We start from the raw sequence: 21,809 nt of genomic DNA, 5'->3' as shown, positions 1-21,809 counted from the left end.
CTGAGTTCAACAGAAGCTCAGGCAGATTAAGAATGTTTGGCAAAGCTGGGCCGTGGTGACTTTCCATCCCAGCACTCAGGAGACAGTGGTAGACAAATCTCTTGAGCTCAAAGCCAGCCTTTTCTACAGAGTTCCAGGATAGCCAGGGCTACACAGAGAAACTCTGTCTCAAGAAAAGACTAAAACAAAACAAAACAAAAATAATGGTTGGCAGAATATGCAATAGAGAAGGCATGAAGCTATTCCTTCCTTCCTTCCTCCCTCCCTTTCTTTCTTTCTCTTTCTTTCTTCCTTCCTTTCTTTCTTTCTTTCTTTCTTTCTTTCTTTCTTTCTTTCTTTCTTTCTTTCTTTCTTTCTTTCTTTCTTTCTTTCTTTCTGTCTTTCTTTCCTTCTTCTTTCTCCTCCTCCTCCCCTCTCCTTTTTCTGTTAATTAGACCTTTTATTGTTTTTTTTTTTTTTAATGTAAGGTTCCTTATTAGTCCTGCTTCCATGAGTGGCCCAGCTGATACAGGGAGGGTCATTTCACATTTCAGTTACACATAGAGCTAAAGAGACAAGCACAGAGCTACTGTTGTGGTTAGAAGTTGAGAGCGTGGGATGGGGAGGGTGCCTAGGACGGGACTTGGTCTGCTTCAACCCAAGAGGAATCAGAAGATCAAAAGCAGTGTGGGAAGGCCAGAAGCCCAGGCGCTGCCACCTAGTTTCTCTGCCAGGGTGCAGCGGTCCTTGACCTCCTCGTAGCAGTTAGCCTGTAATTCACGCTTGATTCCTGTCAGCTTGCTCTTGACGGCATCCCTGGAGCTGGCACAGATCTTAGGGGTGCATTCTCGGGGGTCCAGAAGATGAATACTGGGTCCTCCTTCTTGCTCTCCTTGATCTTATAGGTTGCATCACGGAGACCACAGTGACAGTCCTCGTCTGGCAGCATCTTGACAAAGGTGGTGTCGGGGTCGTCCACAGTCTGCCCCACATCTCCTACCGGGATCTCCTTGCCCTCCTCCAGGATGGTGTTCCTCTTGTCCTCACTCAGGCAGAAGAGCACTGCCTTCTTGCGTTTCTTCACTTCCGTTGATGGCTTGCAAACTTTCATGTCATCGAACACCTTGATCATCAGGGACAGTCACACCAGAGGCCATGTTTCTGGAAACGGAAGGGAGACAGAAAGAGCTACTGAAGACTTGAGCCGCCGCAGCTGCTGCCAGGACTGACTGAGCCGAGGCTGTTCGTTTCTTTATGACCTCCGCTCACAGAGGATTTGAACAGGGAGATATATAGACGACACATTCATTCTATGACCTTTTAAAGACAGGTTTATTATATGTATATATGTGTATATATATATATATATATATGTATGTGTATGTATTTACATATATGTGTGATTGTTTATTTATTTAGTGTGTGTGTGTGTGTGTGTGTGTGTGTGTGTGTGTGAATGCCTGAATGTCTATGTGTACCTTGGGCATGCCAGGTGCCCACAAAAGCCACAGGAGGAGTTTGGCCTCTAAAATTAGAGTTACAGTCAGTTATAAGTTGCCATATGAGGGCAAGGAACCAAACTCCAGTCCTCTACTGTAGTAACATTTTTGAGAATTCCAGCATTTTGGTTTCTGTAAGTTTATTTAAAAACACACACACACACACACACACACACAGAGAGAGAGAGAGAGAGAGAGAGAGAGAGAGAGAGAGAGATTGATTTTAAGAATGTCCTGTATTAACCAACCCCAGGTGTAGGGATGTGAGTCATCAGGGACAGTCACACCAGAGGCCATGTTTCTGGAAACGGAAGGGAGACAGAAAGAGCTACTGAAGACTTGAGCCGCCGCAGCTGCTGCCAGGACTGACTGAGCCGAGGCTGTTCGTTTCTTTATGACCTCCGCTCACAGAGGATTTGAACAGGGAGATATATAGATGACACATTCATTCTATGACCTTTTAAAGACAGGTTTATTATATGTATATATGTGTATATATATATATATGTATGTGTATGTATTTACATATATGTGTGATTGTTTATTTATTTAGTGTGTGTGTGTGTGTGTGTGTGTGTGTGTGTGTGTGAATGCCTGAATGTCTATGTGTACCTTGGGCATGCCAGGTGCCCACAAAAGCCACAGGAGGAGTTTGGCCTCTAAAATTAGAGTTACAGTCAGTTATAAGTTGCCATATGAGGGCAAGGAACCAAACTCCAGTCCTCTACTGTAGTAACATTTTTGAGAATTCCAGCATTTTGGTTTCTGTAAGTTTATTTAAAACACACACACACACACACACACACACACAGAGAGAGAGAGAGAGAGAGAGAGAGAGAGAGATTGATTTTAAGAATGTCCTGTATTAACCAACCCCAGGTGTAGGGATGTGAGTCTCCTCTGGATTGTCCATGGCAGCTGACTGTGATTTTTGCCTTGTGCTCTAGCAGAGGTGTGGTCTTGCCATTTTATGTGTTGGCTTCTAATTTCTGTGATTGTTTGACTTTGGAATTCCGGGAACTTTGCAGAGGGTATATAAAAGCAAAGGCCTTTTGAGATAGGGTCAGGGGGTTGTTGGTGATATAGGGAGGTTGGTTGTGATTTGTTAGTAGCCATGGTCAACAGAGAAACAAAAAGAAAAAAAAATAAATTCAGGAATCTCTTTCCCATCTATCCTTGTTTCTCTCCTATCTAGTGTTAATGGTTGAAAAGTGGGGGCAGGGGGATTAAAAGTGGGAATTAAGAACCTACAAAGTAGCAAAGACCAGCAATACTCTACAAGTTCAGAATGTGTTCTTAACCACTGAGCCATCTCTCCCACACCATAGATGGTGATTCTAAACTACTCAGCCTTCTAAAGATATCAGCACTCTTCTTAAAGCATGCAGTGACTTAGTGTATATAAAAAGTCTAATTACCCCAAGCCCAGGCAAGCCCAGCGTGTCAGGTTGCAACAGTCTGTGGGAAAGGCTATTCAACCTAAGGTAGAAATTAAGATTCCCAGAACCCATGGGTGCTGTCCGGCAATGACCTTTCTACCACCCATAAAAGATCAAAATGCAATTTTCTGAAGTCTTACAAGAGAGCTATATGAGAAGCAGACAGTTAGATGCCAGTGAGGGACTCTGAAAGGTCCTGGTGAGCGCTGCATAGACAGGTTTAATAACTAGGGGAGTATAAATAGGGTGCTTAAGTGCTTGGAGGGAAATATTTTTCTATTAAATTTAATATGGGAGGCTGAAGAGATGACTCAGTGCTTAAAAGCACAGGCTTGCTCTTCCAGAGGACGCGAGTTCAAATCCCAGCACCCATAAAGTGGCTTATAATAATTTTAGTTCCAGGGAATCCAACACCTTCTGGGCTCCTCAGACTCTGGGCATGCACACAGTTCACAGACATACATGCATGCAAATACCCATGCACATATAATAAAAAATATTTAAAAATGTTGCTATGGGAGTAGGTAGGGGTGTGGCCCAGTTGGAAGAGGCCTTGCTTAGGGTGCCTGAAATCCTAGGTTCCATTCCCCAGTACCTCACCAGTCGCTGGTAATGGATACCTATAATCCAAGCACGCTGAAGGTAGAGGTTGGAGGATCAGGAGTTCAAGGTTATCCTCAGCTATATAGAGAATTCAGTGCTAGCTGGGCATGCATGAGATAAGTGTCTCAAATAATTAAGATATGATCATATAGTCAGGTGGTGCTGCACACCTTTAACCCCAGGGAGGTAGAGACAGTCAGATCTCTGAGTTTGAGGCCAGCCTGGTCTACAGAGTTAGCTTGAGGCCAACCAGGCTACACAGTGAGATACTACCTCAAAACGAACAAACAGACCTTCCAAATGAAACAAAAATCTTGGGAATGTAGTGAATCATTAAATCTCTTGTAAAAAAAAATGGTAATGATAATCTACAATTAGAACCAAGGGCCAGGGAAACAGCTTGATGGCTAAAGCACTTGCCACACACGTGAAGTGTGAACTCTGGAAGTTCAGATCCCCAGAACTCACATAAAAGATGGGCAAGTGTGGGAGTTGCCTATAATCCCATTACTCAGGAGGCAGAGGCAGGGGTCCCCAGAGAAAGCTGGCTAACTAGAAGAGCTGGAATTGGAGTTCAGCAAGAGACTCTGCCTCAACAAAAAAGGGAGAGTGACGGGAAGACAATATCAATTTTGGGTTTCCATAGACACACACACACACAGAGAGAGAGAGAGAGAAGAGAGAGAGAGAGAGAGAGAGAGAGAGAGAGAGAGAGAGAGAGAGAGAGAGAGAGAGAGAGAGAGAGAAAGAAAGAAAGGAGAGAGCGAATAAGACCTAGACTTTAGAGAAAAAAATCCTCAAGCTTTGGATTTTTAATAGATCATATTTGTTTAAAGGTATTCCTACATCTGTTGACTCTCAATGGATGCCACGTGGGAGGGGGCGGGACCAATCATCCCATTCTGTCCTTAATAAAGGGCAGAGATGTGTGTTAAAGCTGAAAAAAAATGGCCTTTAAGATTTTGGAAGTAAGCGGGGCGTGTTGGCGCATACCTGTAATTCCAGCACTTGGGAGGCAGAGGCAGGCAGATTTCTGAGTTCAAGGCCAGCCTGGTCTACAGAATGAGTTCCAGGACAGCCAGGGCTACACAGAGAAACCCTGCCTCGAAAAACCAAAAAAAGAAAAAAGAAAGAAAGAAAGAAAGAAAGAAAGAAAGAAAGGAAGGAAGGAAGGAAGGAAGGAAGGAAGGAAGGAAGGAAGAAAGAAAGAAAGAAAGAAAGAAAGAAAGAAAGAAAGAAAGAAAGAAAGAAAGAAAGAAAGAAAGAAAGAAAGAAAGAAAGAAAGAAAATGGAAGTAAGCAGCCAAACCCGAAGGAGAAAGAAACGAATGAATGTTCCATGGAGTCGTGCAGCCTCCCACTAGGACTTTAGGCAGTAGCTCTGGAAAGACAAGTGCTTAGCATGAGACCCTGGGTTCAGTCTTCAATGCTATCATCTTGCTGTACTCCTGAAACTCCGCCCACCCTGGATTCTGGGGGCCAATTAGGAATGTCAGTCATCAACAGCCCAGACGTTTGTTTGGGAGTCATGATCAAAGCTGCGGAGGCCACACATTCATCTGTTCTGGAAAAAACAAAATTGATAGAGTCACACATTGCTCAAGGGGGAGATGGGTCGTTAGTTATTTCACGGCTGTGCAAACATTACAGAGTAGAATTGACACAAACCAAGATGCCTGTTGTGAGGGCGTGAAGTGAAACCGCCAGGATAGACCACTCTGTGGGAAGAAAGAAAAGTTTATTGTGGAAACAAACTGCTAGTTTGCCTCCCAGGATGTGACACAGAGGCTTGTCAGGAAAGCAAATGGATTTTATGTGGTAGTCTTCCGGATCGCGGGCTTTGAGCTGATACACACTGTTCTGGTTAACTGGGAATTTGATGCCCTTGCCTGAGGTATTTCACCCGTTCCTGGTAATCAGAAAAAGCACCTTGTGAGATTCCTAAGGAATGCTGGATTGAGGCTTCTGTTACCAAATAATAGTCCTTCTGTTGACCCAGCTGGAGTTTCTGTTTAGGACATTGTCACCAGCACTACCATTTTTGAGCCCCACTTCGAATCTAAAAGCCTTGGTTTCACTAAACTCTGTAATCACCATTAAGTATGCAGTTCAGAACACCAGCATGTCGGAGCAGACTATTGTCAGAGGTGCTACAGGAGCAGTCGGGTGAGGAAGATTCTAGAGCCTGACTCCAAGATTAGTCTTGCGTAGGTAAGCACTGCAGCTGTGAGTTCTTGCATCGCTGGATAAGCTATTGTGAAGCAAAGTTAATGAGTTTACCAAGCTTTTTGACATAGTCGTATTGGAAAGGGACAGTGCCCAACTCTGTCATGGTTGTATAATTCTCAAGAGCAAGAGAGTCACACTTAAGTGTTGTTATAAAGGTTATTTGTAATCCTGTGGTTTTCTAAGGGTCTCTTTAAAAAAGATTTGTTTGTTTGTTTGGTTGGTTGGTTGGTTGGTTTTTGTTTTTTTGAGACAGGGTTTCTCTATGTAGCCCTGGCTGTCCTGGAACTCACTCTGTAGACCAGGCTGGCCTCGAACTCAGAAATCCCCCTGCTTCTGCCTCCCAAGTGCTGAGATTAAAGGCATGCACCACCACCGCTGGTGGTTATATTCTTAAAGAATATAATTTACAAGTTTCAAAGAGCAAGTAAATCTTAAAATTAAATAAAATTTAAAAATTAAAGTAAATGTATATGAAGTAGCTTACTTATTTTCTTAAAGAGTTTCCTTTTGTAAATAATGGGGACTGGCCAGTGAGATAACTCGGTGGATAAGGCATTTACCACTAAGATGACCTGAGTTCAATACTCCTAACCTACATAGTAGAAGGAGGGAACTAACTCCATCAACCTGTCCTCTGATCTCGACATTGCAAATACATGTACACACACACACACACACACACACACACACACTAAAACAAATGTAAACTCTTAATAATGAGATGAGCAAGATTATAATATATAGCACTCATGTATGAAAATATCATGGGCTGGAGAGATGACTCAGCGGTTAAGAACACTGACTGCTCTTCCAAAGGTCCTGAGTTCAAATCCCAGCAACCACATGATGGCTCATAACCATCTGTAATGAGATCTGATGCCCTCTTCTGGAGTATCTGAAGACAGCTACAGTGTTCTTAAATATTATAAATAAAGAAATCTTAAAAAATATCATGAATGTGTATAATTTAATATATATCAATGAAAATATATAATGAAACTCTGAATGGACTGCTCAGCAGTTAAGAGTACTTGGTGCTTTTGTAGAGGACCAGGGTTTGATTCTTAGCACCCACTTGGCATCTCACAACCTTATGTAACTCTAGACCTAGGGGATCTGATGACCTCTTCTGACCTCATGGGTGTGGTGCATCGACGTGCATTTGAGAAAAATATTTATACACATAAAATGCAATAAACCTAAAAACGAACAATAAGATGTGAGCATCTGGGACTTGGCGTTGTAGCCATCACAGTATCACCTACATAGGAGTGTGCCCCAACTTTATAAAATGTAAACGTGGGGACAAGTATACTTCATTTAGAGAACTGACAAATGGCTTTATGTAACTGAAGAAAAGTTTCCTCTTGTAAATGAGACTGTAAGGTGTTATAGGAGCTACAATGTTTAGGCCTGGGAAGGAGAGAGCAAGGAATGCTAATATGGTAAAGATTACAGATGTGGTGGTCCTGAGTAAACACTATTATTTTAAACATCCTTCTTTGCTAAGGAAACCATATCAGGGTTGGTGAGGTAGCTCAGCATGGAGAGACGCTTGCTGCCAAGCTTGACAACCTGAGTTTAATCTCTGGAACCCTGACTCTCTCAGTTGTCCTTTGACCTCACGCACATATGTCATGGTAAACTCCCACCCAACATATTCACAAATAAGTATGTATTATAATTTTCAAAAACCCACTCCTTATCTCTATAGGCAATTTTGGCTTTATCAGTTGTGTCTAAGTTTCCTGTCTCTCTCTGAATTGGCAAGAAAAGCCAACTAGGCCCCAGAGTAGAAGATGGCTTTCCCTTTGATGTCCCCTTAATCTTCCATGTTTTTCTGTCCTGCTTCAGATACATACATACATATCTCTATATGTGTGTGTGTGTATATATATATATATGTACATATGTCTACATACACATACATAACCATGAATTAAAGAGAAGTATTGAAATAATGCCTGAACATGTTTGTTTGTAGCAGGACCATCACAACAGCCAAATGTTACAAACACCCAAAAGTCCATCAATATATGGCAGCTACGGTGTATTCAGGCAAGGAAAGTGACTGATGGAAGGGAATGGAGCCCTGATGCACACGTCATCAGGGATGGAGCTTGAAAAGTTTATGCTGACACAAGAAGCTCTAGGGTGTAAGATGTACACATGCTACAATCTATCCAGAAGAATTCATGTAAGTGGAAGCAGATGTGTGGTAGCCAGCGGATGGAGGCAGTGGGGACACGGCAGTTACCATGTAAAGGTGTAGGATCTCCTTCCAGAGGGCTGTAAAGCATGCTGGAGTTAGAAAGTGGCCGTGGTTATAGAGCAGTGTGAATAATTCATGCCACAGAATTGAGCACTTTCAAACTGGAAGGGGGGGAAAAGCTGTGTGTGATGGTGAATGCCCTTTAATCCCAGCACCAGGGAGGCAGAGGCAAGTGGATTTCTGTGACTTTGAGGTCAGCCTGGTCTACATAGTAAGTTCTAGGCTAGCCAGGACTCCATAGTGAGACTCTGTGTAAAAATAAGGGGGAGGGACAGAAAGACAAATTGTTTTTATTTAATTTATTTACATGAATATACTGTAACTGTCTTCAGACACACCAGAAGAGAGCATTGGATCCCATTATATATGGGTGGTTGTGAGCCACCGTGTCATTGCTGGGATTTGAACTCAGGACCTATGGAAGAGCTGTCAGTGCTCTTGACCATGGAACCATCTCTGCAGCCCGACTAATTGTATAATGCATGGATCTGGAGGGGGCACGTGGGAGGTAGTTCCATTTGTGTGTGTGTATGTGGTGGGGGTCAGATCAGTCTTGAATGTCATCCTTCAGGAGCCATTCACTTAGTTTTTTGAAGCAGGGTCTCTCATTGACCTAGAGTTAGCCAAGTAGGCTAGCCTGGCCAGCGAGTCCCATAAATCTGCCTATTACTATATCTCCAGCATTGGGAATAACAGTGTGCACGTTTATACCCACCTCTCTCTGTCTCTCTGTCTCTCTGTCTCTCTCTCTCTCTCTCTCTCTCTCTCTCTCTCTCTCTCTCTCTCTCTCTCTGTGTGTGTGTGTGTGTGTGTGAGATGGATGAGTAAATGAGTATATTTATCTCTGTGTTTGTTCTTTGATGTGAATGGCCAGGCATGCCTGTGGAGGTCAGAGGACAGCTCTCTTAGTTAGGGTTTCATTGCTGTGAACAGACACCGTGACCACAGCAACTCTTACAAAGGACAACATATAATTGGGGATAGCTTACAGGTTCAGACATTTAGTCCATTATCATCAAGGCAGGAAGCATGGCAGTGTCCAGGCAGCCATGGTGCTAGAGGAGCTGAGAGTTCTACATATTCATCCAAAGGCAGCTAGGAGAGAACTGTCTTTCAGTCCTCTTCCAGGCAGCTGGGAGGAGGGTCTCAAAGCCCACCCCCACAGTGACACACTTCCTCCAACAAGGCCACACATACTCCAACAAGGGCATACCTCCTAGTAGTGCCACCCCTGGGCCAAGCATATTCAAACTGCCACATCCCATTCCCTGGCTCTCCCACAGACTTGTTCAAACACATGCGTCTATGGGGACCATACCTAGTCATAGCATAATACAAAATACATTTAGTCCAACTTCAAAAGTCCCATAGTCTAGCACAGTCTCATCAAAGTTTAAATGTCCAAAGCTCCAAGTCTCTTCTGAGATTCATGCTATTTCTTATCTGCAATCCTTTGTAAAATAAAAAAAACATCACATACTTTCAACATATCATGGCACAGGATATATATTACTGTTCTAAAACATCACAGTGAGGAAATACTAGACCAAAGAAAGACTAAAATCCAGTTGGTCAAACGCTAAACTCTGCATCTCCATGTCTGATGTCAAAGCACTCTTTCAGATCTGCAATTCCCTTTGTTGCAATTCATCTTTGTTGACTGTAACAACTTCTTATTTTGGACTGATCACACTGCCTTTCCTTGAGAGATATCCTATGGCTCTGGCATCTCTAACATCTTGGCATCCAAGGCAACTTCAACTTTATACAGCTTCTTGTTCCAGTGTCTGGGATCCACACATGATCTTTTGGACTCCTCCAAAGGGCTTGGGTCACTTCTCCAGCTCTGCCCTCTGTAGCACTCTAGGTTCTAGTTGATTCCACTCCACTGCTGCTGCCGTTCTTGGTGGTCATCCTATGTTACTGGCATCTCCAATATGCTGGCATCTTCCATTGTAACTAGGCTTCACTAATCTCCTCTCACAGGCTTTCTTCATGATGCCAAGGTTCAACATCTTTGCATGACGTCTTCAGTTCTGGACCATCAACACAATTGAGGCAGTACTTTCACCAGTAGTCTGCCCTGGCCTCTCACATTGCCAAGTCTTAGTGACCCATGACCCCTTATGCTTTCAAAACCAGTATCACCTAGGTGATTCTTACACATTACCAGATCTGTCTTCTATCTCTGGAACACAGCTTCCTTCTGCTCTCAGAAAACACTTCCCAGAAGATTTCACCTTAGTGATGCTGGTCTCTTCCTAATTTCGTAGCTCCAGCTAATCAGCATCAAATTCCTCAGTAACTCCTTCTACTCTTAACTCTAAAGCCAGAGTCGCATGCTGAGGCTGCCACGGTCTGCTGCTTGCAGGGGCTGGAACATGGCCCCCCTTGTTCTATTACATCCCTCACTATCTATGCTTGGCTCTCCTGGAACTTGCTCTGTAAACTGACCTTGAACTCAGATCTGTAAGCCTCTGTCTCCTGGAATTAAAAGGTGGGTATCACCATGCCTAAACCTAAGCATTTTATTATAGATCTTAGTCAAGTTGGCAACTGATAATAGCCATCACAATCTATCCCTTATCAATTTGATACATAATCATATTTCCATACGTTCAAATGAAAACAATAACCAGGTCATAATAATGTCTAACATGATAAAACTCTCCCTATTACAACTGCAAACGCATGAATTTAGCTGGGTGGGTCCTTGCTCTGAGGCCACCACTCCCTTAATTCCATTTAATATCCTTGAATAAGGGATTTAGCCTCATTCCACTTCCTGGTGCTCCTTTACTTGCTGAACTGCACATTTTGTATTTTACCTTTCTAAGTTTGTTACACTTGAACAAAAACAGTCTTTATGAGAGTAAACTGCAGCACAGAGTCTAAACTTGGTTGACTTGAGACTTCATTTGTCAACAAAATTAATCTGATGAATTTCTTCACCTTAGCTATAGGCAGATTCTTCAGACAAGGTCAAAAAGCAGCCACATTCTTCACCAAAATATCACAAGAAGAGTCTCTAGACCACATACTAAATTTCTCCCTTGGCGCATTTAGATCCAGGGTCTTACAATTCAAATCACCCTCAGGACCACTGTCTTCCATATTTCTATTAGGATGTCCCATTAAGCCCAATAGAGTATTTTAAGAAGTATTCTATTACTTTCTTTCCAAAGTCCCAGAATCCACATTCCTCCAAACACAAACATGGTCAGGGCTATCAGAGCAATACCTCAGTCCCTGATACTAACTTGTGTCTTAGGGTTTCATTGCTGTGAACAGACACTATGACCAAGGCAGCTCTTATAAAGGACAACATTTAATTGAGATTGGCTAACAGAGTTTAGAGGTTCAGTCCATTATCATCAAGACGGGAGGGAGCATGGCAGTGTCCAGGCAGCCATGGTGCTAGCAGAACTGAGAGTTCTACATATTCATCCAAAGGCAGCTAGGAGGTGTCTCAAAGCCCAGCCCCACAGTGACACGCTTCCTCCAACAAGGCCACACCTACTCCAACCAGGGCAGCCCTTCTAGTAGTGCCACTCCCTGGGCCAAACATATGCAACCACTACAACAACCTCGAGTGTCCATCCTTACCTTTTGAAGTAGTTTGAGATTCAGTCTCAAGCGACGTATGAAAATGCTTGCTGCTCAAGTTTGATGACCCACATACAAGTGTCTATAATCCCAATGATCTCTGCTCAAAGATAGGATGTGGTAATAGAAGCATCTCCAGAGGCTCCTGGGCCAGCTACCTGGAGTTCACTGGCCTGCGTAACCTGCTTGGCTAGCTCCAGGCCAACGAAAGACCCTATTGCAAAAAATAAGGTAGAAGCTTCTAAGGAATGACACTTGAACCTAATCTGGCCTACACACACACACACACACACACACACACACACACACACACACACCATCCGTATACATGCATAAATATGAACACTACCAACCCACATACATATAAAGATACACAGTAGAAGCTCTATACATCATGCACACACGATTGTGACACTAATTAGAAAATACGCCAACAGTTTGTACCTGACCGTGTACTGATGAAAGGCTTGAAGGATTTCAGCTGATGATGTAATACTGCTGATCATCGCCCTTCGTTTCACACTATAAGCCTCAGTCTTCTTAACCCAATGTGAGTCTTTCCCAAGATCCTGGGGAAGAAACCACACTGTGTTCTTATTTCTGTTCTACAATGACACATTTATTTCATGTTTAGCAATTATGCTCTAAATTGTTACATTTCTATTGAGTATGATCATGGTTCACAGTAGGATTTGTTCCTTGCCAGGTATACTGGTTGTTTTTTGGTTGGTTGGTTTGGTTTAGTTTTGTCAGCTTGATACAAGCTAGAGTCATCTTTGCAGAGGAATCTTAAGTGAGAACACACTTCCACCAGATATCTTCTTGAATGGTGATTGATGTAAAGGGGCCCAGCCCACGGGCAGGAAGTCCTTAAGTATATAAGAAAGCAAACTGAGTAGGCGGGGAGACACAAGCCAGTGAGCAGCATCCCCACCCCCCATCTCTGCTACAAAGTTCCTGCCTCAAGGTTTCCTACTCTGATTTCCCTCAGTGATGGAGTGTCATCTGAAAGTTGTAAAACAAAATAAACTCTTTCCTTTCCAAATTGCCTTTGGTCATGGTGTTCATCACAGCAATAGTAACCAAACTAAAACAATAGGGACAGTTACTCTATGGGGACTGTTCAACCCAAGTAGCTGCTCAGAGTCTGGTAACCATTTTAACTTCTTTACAGGGTGGCTTTGTTTGGAAAGATTGACAGAAGAAGCTGCTGAGAGCCTGAAGGCCCAGGCTCACAGAGCATCGCTTCTGCTGCCTTCTGTTGCTTAGCTGAGCTCATCTCCTACTGCTTACCTCAAGAAGCAGGTCACCCATTGTGTCTCCCCAGCCCCTACATAAGGATTTTATCTATGGACGGCAATCTCTAGAAATTAGAATTCATTTAAATTTATTCATTTTTAGATGTATTTGATGTATATGAGTGTTCGATTGCATGCATTCAATTGCATGGTGCATTCATGTGCATGTCTGGTGCCCAAGGAGATCAGATGGCACTAGGTCCCCTGAGAGATGGAGTTACAGGTGGTTGTAAACTGTCTGACAATGGCCCTGGGAATTAAATTCAGGTCCTTTTAATAAATGTAATAAATCATTAATTAGAAAAAAGTACATCCCTACTGGTTAGAGAGATAGCTCAGTCTGTAAAGTGCATGCTGTGCCAGAATGAGGACCCAAGTGTGAGCTCCAGAAGCCATGTACAAAGTTGGGTGTGGTGAAGGGAGAGACAGTAATTCCTGGGCTTGCTGGCCAGCTGGCCTGGCCCAATGCGTGAGGACCAGGTCCCAGTGGGAGGTCCTACTTCAAAATCAAGATAGACTTCTGTCTAGTCCTTTACAAAAGAATAGTTCTAGCTGGGCGGTGGTGGCACACGCCTTTGATCCCAGCACTTGGGAGGCAGAGGCTGGCGGATTTCTGAGTTCTAGGCCAGCCTGGTCTACAGAGTGAATTCCAGGACAGCCAGGGCTATACAGAGAAACCCTGTCTCGAAAAAAACCAACCAACCAAACAAACAAACAAATAAAACCAAAAAACAAAGGAATAGTTCTGTCTGCATGCGTGTGCGTGTGTGTGTGTGTGTGTGTGCACACACACACACACACACACAGCACACTTGTAGCATTTTCACTCACTATGTGTGGAAAGAAAGGTTGCTGGAAATTCGCTCAGAGACTTTAGAGAGTTTTGTGGTTTTTCTTTTTGATTTGAGTTTTGTGTCTGGAGTGCAGGAACACTGGGTATTAAAAAAAACTCTCAACATATAATTGCTATGTTAAGGTTAATTAAAGGGAGCATTTATAGAGTAGAGACACAGAGCAAATTTTATTCTTTATGAGGAAAAAATAGTATGAATCTTAATTGCGGTGAGTTTTCCTCACATCTGTTCTTTCGTACTTTTAGTTGAAGACATTGGCTCATCCCCTCCGCGGTCTCTCAGGAAACAATTGGTGCATCTGTTTAGAGTTTCAGCGTGACTAACATTTATAGTTTCACTTCAGAATGCTCTAGCACCTGCTGATGCATGTTATTATTTTCTGTATTTCTATGTTCCTGAAGGTACCATGAGAAATTATTAGATGCTGCGCAGCAAATTCAGCAAGAAGGCTTCTTGAGTCAGCTAAAGTCAAGTTCCAGAAAACACATACACACACACACACACACACACAAAACGAAAAAAATTTTTAAGGATGCTGAGATGGCTCTGTGGGGAGGGAGCTTGCTGACCACCGGGACAATCCTCCCCTCCCCCCCAGTACATTCGTGAAGGGAGAGAACTGATTTCCACTCAGTGTCACCTGACCTCCACATGTGTCATAGCACACATACAGAGAATAAATAAATGTAATTAAAAATGGAAACTGTGGTGCTCTGAATAGGTATGGCTCCCACAGACTCATGCGTTTGAATGCTTGGGCCATAGGGTGTGGCCTTGTTGGAGGAAGTCACTGTAGAGGTAGGCTTTGAGGCCTCCTATACTCAAGTTACACCCAGTGTGACAGTCCCCTTCTGCTGCCTGTAGAACTCTCAGCTCCTTCTCCAGCACCACATCTGCCTGGATGCTTCCATACTCCCCACCATGATGATAAAGAACTGAAGCTCTGAAATTGTTAAGCCAGCCCCAATGATATGTTTTCTTTCATGTTTTAAGGGTTGCCTTTATCATGGAATGTCTTCACAGTAACAGAAACCTTAACTGAGACAACATCCATGATTATAACGTCATCTGGGAACTGATAGTTCCTCCAGAGGAACCAGGTTCAATTCCCATCACCCACACGGGGACTCACAACTGTCTCTATCTCCAGGCCCCAATTGATCTGAAGCCATTTTCTGGCCTCTGAGGGCACTATCATATATGATGCACAAACTTATATGCAAGTAAAATACACACACAGTGGAAAATTGATTTTTCATTAATCTGGTTACTGAAGCGATGCATAGGGCCTGGGGATTTGTCCACCTGGAAGTCAGGGCCTGGATGCCTGTGACTCTGGTCTCTTCCCCTTGGAGTTTCTGAAATAGATTTTACTTTTCCTTTCCTTCTGTCATTAGTTGAGTATATGAGGCATAAGGCATGTTGGTTACCCAACAAGGTATGGGTTGCATTAAGTCATCTCTTTGATTCTGGGAACATCTGTGATTCATCCAGATGATTTTGACTCAAATATTGACACCAAAGGATGTTTTTATGAACAGTTTTCTTTCCTAACTTCAGCTATAAGGAAGTTATGAGACATTAATGATGAGATTCTAATCGCTGAATTAGGAAGTGCTGTTTCTCAGGGGTAAAGTACATGCTTAGCATGAATGAAGCCAGGGAGGAGGGGGAAAGAGGGGAGGGAAGAAAGGAGGGAGAGAGAGAGAGAGAGAGAGTGAGAGAGAGAGAATCAGAGCATTAATCTTGAGATTTTTCTTTTAAAGATGGTGTCTTACTTTGTAGCTTGGAGTGGCCTGGAGTTAATTCCTCAGGTAGGCCAAGCTGGCCTCGAACTTGCTGCAGTTTTCCTGCCTCAGGAAAACTTTCCTGAGAAGTGGTGATAGGTGTGTGTTGCTACCACATCTCAGGTTAGGAGGTGGATTGAGAGGGGGAATAAGCAATTCTTTTAATAACTCCTTAAGAATTTAATATACGAAGCCCAGTGCTGTGGGACAGAAGACAGAGACAGAAGGACCATGAGTTCTAGGCCAGCTTGAGCTACAAAACCAGATGCTATGTTTAAAAGTTCTTGAAAGAAAAAAAAAAAAAAGGCAATCACACATGTGGGGTTGAAGAGACAGCTCAGTGGTTAAGATTACTGGCTGTTCTTCCAGAGAGAGGACTCTGGTTCAATTCCCAGCAACCACATGGCGGCTCACAGCTGTTAGAAACTACAGGTTCAGGGGATATGATGCCCCTCTGACCTCCTCTGGCACAAGGTATGCACACAGTACACAGACATACAAGCAGAAAAAATACACACACATGTAAAATAAAAGTAAATCTTTATAAAAGATGGGGGTGGGGTGGTAGCTCATGTCTTTAACTCCAGCACTCAGGAGGTAGAGGCAGGAGGATATCTGTGACTTTGAGGACAGCCTGGTCTACATAGCAAGCTCCAGGACAATGAGGACTACACAGAGAAATTATATCTCAAAAACAAACAAAACAAACAAAAACAAACAAAGAAGGGGCTGGGGAGATGGCTCATCAGTTAAGAGCACTGGCTACTCGTCATAGGACCTGTTCAAATCCCAGCACCCTGTTTGTAACTCCAGTCCTAGGGAGATCTGACGCCCTCTTCTGGGCTTCCAGGGTACTGCACACACATGGTGCACAGACATCAGGCAAACACTCATACACATAAACATAAACTCTCAATTTCCAAAAACATAAGAACACAAAAGAATTAAGATGGGTAGGGATGGCCTCACAGGTCTCTGCTATTAAACACTGTGACCGCAGTGTGAGCTAGGTATGGGGCTACTAAGTGCTGTGGGGCTGGGGGAATAGCTCAGTCCATGAAGCACTTGCCTTGCAAGTATAAGGACTTAAGTTTGATCTCTCCATGTAAAATAGCCTGGCATGGTGGGGGACATTTGTAGCCCCAGTGCTGGGGAAGCAGAGATAAATGTAGACTTGGGTCTTGTTGGCCAGACAGCCAAGGCTAATAGGGAGCTCCAGGCCAAATAGTGTTACTGTGTCAACAACCCAAAGAAGATGACTTTTGAGACTAGCACACACACACACACACACACACACACACACACACACACGCACGCGCGCGCGCACGCGCATGCACACACAATTTTTACTTATTGCAACTGCTCTATACCATCACAGAAAGTTTCTGATTAAGAAGAGTCAAGAGTCTTGGTATTTGAGTCCAGCCTGTTTTATTAACTACTTGGATATCATTGGGCAACCCCAATTAAGCCTACTTGTTCTCATCCCTAGAACCAACTGGTCTAGCAGCCGCTGGCTCCTGCCAGTGCCCTCACCTTCCGGTGCCGCCAGCCAGCAGTCTTTCTTTAGCTCCAACCCCTGCCATGGAATCTTTAATCCTTATTAAAAGATAGTTTTGCCAAATCAGTCCGGCTTGTGCATTTAGCAAATGACCTCCCTTGCACAATTGCGCAGTCAAACCGAGAGAAGACAATTAACCCTGCTGACATACCCTTTGTGTCACACTCCTCTATAAAACTTCAGGGGCAGGCTTGCTTTTAATTAGGATCTCTAGGTTTCCTCAGACTGTCTGGAGGCAAGGCTTCCGGAGATGCTGCCATTAGCGTGTAGCTTTTCACCTCTCTCCTCACCTCCTCCTCCTCCTCCTTCCATTGTCTTCGCCCTAACTTTAAGCGGCTCCACTTCCTCAATATTTCTTCTTCTTCTTCTTCTTCTTCTTCTTCTTCTTCTTCTTCTTCTTCTTCTTCTTCTTCTTCTTCTTCTTCTTTTTTGGTTTTTTGGATTTGGTTTTTTTCGAGACAGGGTTTCTCTGTATAGCCTGGAATTCACTCTGTAGACCAGGCTGGCCTCAAACTCAGAAATCCGCCTGCCCCTGCCTCCCAGAGTGCTGGGATTACAGGCGTGCGCCACCACCGCCCGGCTCCTCAATACTGCACAATGGCCCAACATTCCCTTCTTCCTAGTACCTTCTCATCTACCTCTTTGTTCCCCCCTTTTAGCCAGTGCCTGACATGGATGCAGTGGTGTGTGCCTATAGTTACCACATTTGTGTGGTGGAGGCAGGAGAATCAGGAGTTCAAGGTCATTAGTTGGCTACATACAGCGTTTGAGTCTTAGAACGGATAGTGTGGTTGACACAAGAAAGCCAGCCTTCACCTTATAGGATGTAAGAGTTTCTCCAAACCACGCCTGGGAACAGAAATTTAAGTGTTTCAAGGTAGTCATAGTTCAATGAAGTCTTTATAGTATCAGAACAAAGGAATTTATGAATCAAGACATTTAAAATATATACATTTATGTATTCATTCATTCATTTATTTACTTATGGGGGGAGGTTAGGGCACATGTCACGGCACTTCTGTGGAGGAGGTAATAAGGAGTCTCCTTCACCATGTGGGTTCCGAGGACTGACTGAACCTAGGCTGACAGGCTCAGAGGCAAGCAAGCGCCTTTATCAGCTGAGCCATCTTGACCCTTAAAAATATTGGTGAGGAAAAAAAGGAGGAGGAGGAAGAGGAGGAGGAAGAAGAGGAGGAAGAGGAGGAGGAAGAAGAAGAGGAAGAGGAGGAGGAAGAAGAGGAGGAAGAGGAGGAAGAAGAGGTGGCGCTGGTGGAGGCTGCAGGAAGGTGGTTTATGGCAGAGCTTGGAAACTCGTTGTACAAGGTCCCTTTCAGCCTCCATCTCCTTGCCTGCACAGAGCATTTTCCTACTCTTCCTACATCCCTGCTTTTGGTACTTTACCCATGCTCCTGGTTTGCCCGGGACTATTCCAGCCTTATCAGTGGTGGTCCTGTACCTGGAAAGGCCTCTTTCAACTTCAGCTATTAAGACTTAGATATGATGTGTCCCAAGAAAGGCTCATGTGGATCATGAGGGCATTAAATTCATCCCTGGGTTATCCATTAATAGATTTATAGCTATATGGGTTCTAAGGAGATGAGGCTAATCACTGAAGCAAGTCACTAAAAGTATAGCTTTGAAGTGAGAAGCCCTGGGATCTTTCCCATTTCTATGCACCCTCCCATCGACAGGAGAGCAGCTCGGTTTCATCAGACCCTTGGCTAGGATGGACTGCCCCCATGGGGGCTACGATGCCCCCCAGAGGCCTATTAACAATGGAGCCAGCTGTAGACTGGCATCTCTGAAAATACACATCAAAATAAGTCCTTCAGACTTTAATCTGTTTCCTTGGGTATTTGTCACAGCTGTCTACAGAGGTGACCACGGAGCCAGTTAAGGGTACGTCAGGACAGTTGACTGCCCTAGCTGCACTGTAAGCCGGGAACATTGCTTTGAGCTTTTTGGCTCTCTGAACTCTCACCATTTATCTGGTTCCTGGCGTGTTTTACTTTACAGGGGGGCCTTGGCATATAAGAAATGTTTCAAAATTAGCTTATAACACTGCTTAAGGGCAGAATGGTGTCTTTCATCATCTCTTATTCCAGACAACATTAAACCAGGGTCAGGTATGTAAAAGTCACTCAAGAGGTGGAATGAAAGAGCTCATTTAAGGGGAAAATAACTCTCACCTGTTGTAGTTTGTCAGCTGAGGAGTTTCCACATTGAGTCACAAAACTGAGAGCTAGGAGGTGGACACCTGCCTCTGTTTCTACTTCTGCACTCAAGACTGTTTTCCTGACTTCTGGTTACCTTTTAAAATCTCATCTCTCACTCCTCCACCATGTTTCCTAAACCATAACTGATGCAAGATTGTCCAGGAGGTAAGAGAGAGCGCAACATATTTTCCCAGAGATTAAGTGTTTATACAGAGGTTGGTTTCTAGCACAGGTGAGTGGGATGTGAGACCTTTGGCATAATTAATGTGCTTTGTCAGGTTTCTTCATCTGGAATAATGGCAGACCACCTGAAAGTTCTGGAACAGTGTGTGTGTGTGTGTGTGTGTATGTGTGTAGTGTTTATGGTGTGTATGTATGTGTGTGTATGGTGTGTATGTGTGTGTATGTGTGTATATGTGTGTATGTGTATGTATGTGTGTATATGTGTGTATGTGTCTGTATGTGTGTGTATATGGTGTGTGTGTGGTGTGTATGTGTGTATGTATATGTGTATGTGTATGTATGTATGTGTATGTGTGTTTGTGTATGTGTATGTGTGCGTATATAGTGTGCATGTGTGTGGATGTGTGTTTGTGTGTATATGTGTGTATGTGTATATTTGTATATGTGTGTATGTATATGTGTGTGTGTGTGTGTGTGTGTGTGTGTGTACAGTCAAGTCTCTCAAGAGATAAACTTTGGCATGCTGAATTTTTTTCCCTTTGGTTTTTCAAGACAGAGTTTCACTATGTAGCCCTGGCTATCCTGGAACTTGCTCTGTAGAGCAGGCTGGCCTCAAACTCACATAGATCTTCCTGCGTCTTCCTCCCAAGTGTTGGGATTAAAGTTATTTGCCACCAGTGCCTGGCTAGTATGCTTAAAATTTAATAACTATATGCACTTTAGCTGGTTTAGGAATTGGGTAATGATGGGTAAAATTGTTCAGTGCTCTACAAAGTGATGAGAGAAGAAATACTATGATTTGTTTGTTTTAGTTAGAAAAAAAATTAAAGGCATGAAGTAGTGGTGAACATCTTTAATTCTGGGTCTCAGAGGCAGAGGTGGACTGTGAGTTCCCAGGAAAGTCAGAACCATACCATGAGATACAGTCTTAGAAAAAGTTTAAGGAGCTGGGTGGTGGTGGCGCACGCCTGTAATCCCAGCACTCTGGGAGGCAGAGGCGGGTGGATTTCTGAGTTCCAGGCCAGCCTGGTCTATAGAGTGAGTTCCAGGACAGCCAGGACTATACAGAGAAACCCTGTCTCAAAAAACAAAACAAAACAAAACAAACAAACAAAACCAACCCAAATCCAAGAAACCAAAATACCAAAAAGTTTAAGGGCTGGAGAGATGGCTCAGCAGTCAATTCCCAGCAACCACATGGTGGCTCACAACGATATGCAATGTGAACTGATGCCCCCTTCTGGTGTGTCTGAAGACTACTACAGTGTACGCATATACATAAAATTAATAAATCTTTTAAAAAGAGTTTAATATGAAAATATACATGCCCCAACTTTATGTTATAAGTAAATAGGTCTTGTGGGGAGGGCAGCTACAGATATCTTGGCTGCACAGCCATTCAAGTCCTCTGGGGCACTGTGTGCAGGGAGTGGTGTGCACTTTTAACCAGAGGCAGGTGGATCGCTAGGTACGAGGCCAGCCTGGTCTACAGTGCAAGTTCTAGGCCAGTCAGGGCTACACAGAGAAATCCTGTCTCAGAACAGAAAATGAACAAAAAGTTCTCTGGGGTGCCTCCTAACATGAAATGGTTCCAATATTATTCTGTTGCCTGCTAGTTACTATGCCACGTATTCATTTTGATCTGAAGGTTCATAGAGGGATCAGATCCCTGAAGTATTCCTTGTACGTGTCTGTTGTCAGGTTCATTTCAGTAATAACTTCCTGCCCATACATTGCTTCAGCTAGGGAGGGCGGCCATTGATCCATGTCTGTCACTGACGGGCAGCCTGGCTCTCTCACCCAACCTTGGACGCTCATTCGCAACTCAGGAAGAAACTTTTAAAGATGTCCTCTGGGACAGCAACAGTGCTTTTAACCCCTGAGTCATCTCTCCAGCCCGCACCTGTTGCTCTTCCGGAGGACCCAGGTTAATCAACCCTAGAAGCCTAGTAGGAAGAGTGTAGTCAAAAATCTTTTCTGAGGGGGTAGTTTGAAGACAGGGCTTTGTTCTCTAGCCCAGGGTTTCCTTGTACTTACTATGGAGTCTGTGATGGCCTTGGACTTTGGAAATCCTCTTTCCTCAACCTTCTGAGTGCTGAGATCGAAGGTATGGACCAACATGCCAACCAAGCTTTATTCAAATATGCAATTTAAAATGTGTGTGTGTGTGTGTGTGTGTGTGTGGGCTCACCCATGTAGAAACCAGAGGTCTATGTCATTCTGGGTATCACTTAGGCTCAGGGTCTCTTGTTTGTGGAGCGATTCCTTTACCCACCGACCCTTC

General features: G+C 43.7%; 1 pseudogene; it reads right to left on the bottom strand.

The window, feature by feature from the left end:
• Positions 1-610: 610 nt before the first annotated feature.
• On the bottom strand, positions 611-1,809 carry LOC127697143 (cofilin-1-like; annotated as a pseudogene).
• Positions 1,810-21,809: the final 20,000 nt, after the last annotated feature.

Source organism: Apodemus sylvaticus, chromosome 12 (assembly GCF_947179515.1).
Source record: "Apodemus sylvaticus chromosome 12, mApoSyl1.1, whole genome shotgun sequence".
Lineage (NCBI taxonomy): Eukaryota > Metazoa > Chordata > Mammalia > Rodentia > Muridae > Apodemus > Apodemus sylvaticus.
The sequence above is the reverse complement of the archived record's forward strand: the minus strand, read 5'-3'. Positions and strand labels throughout refer to the sequence as shown.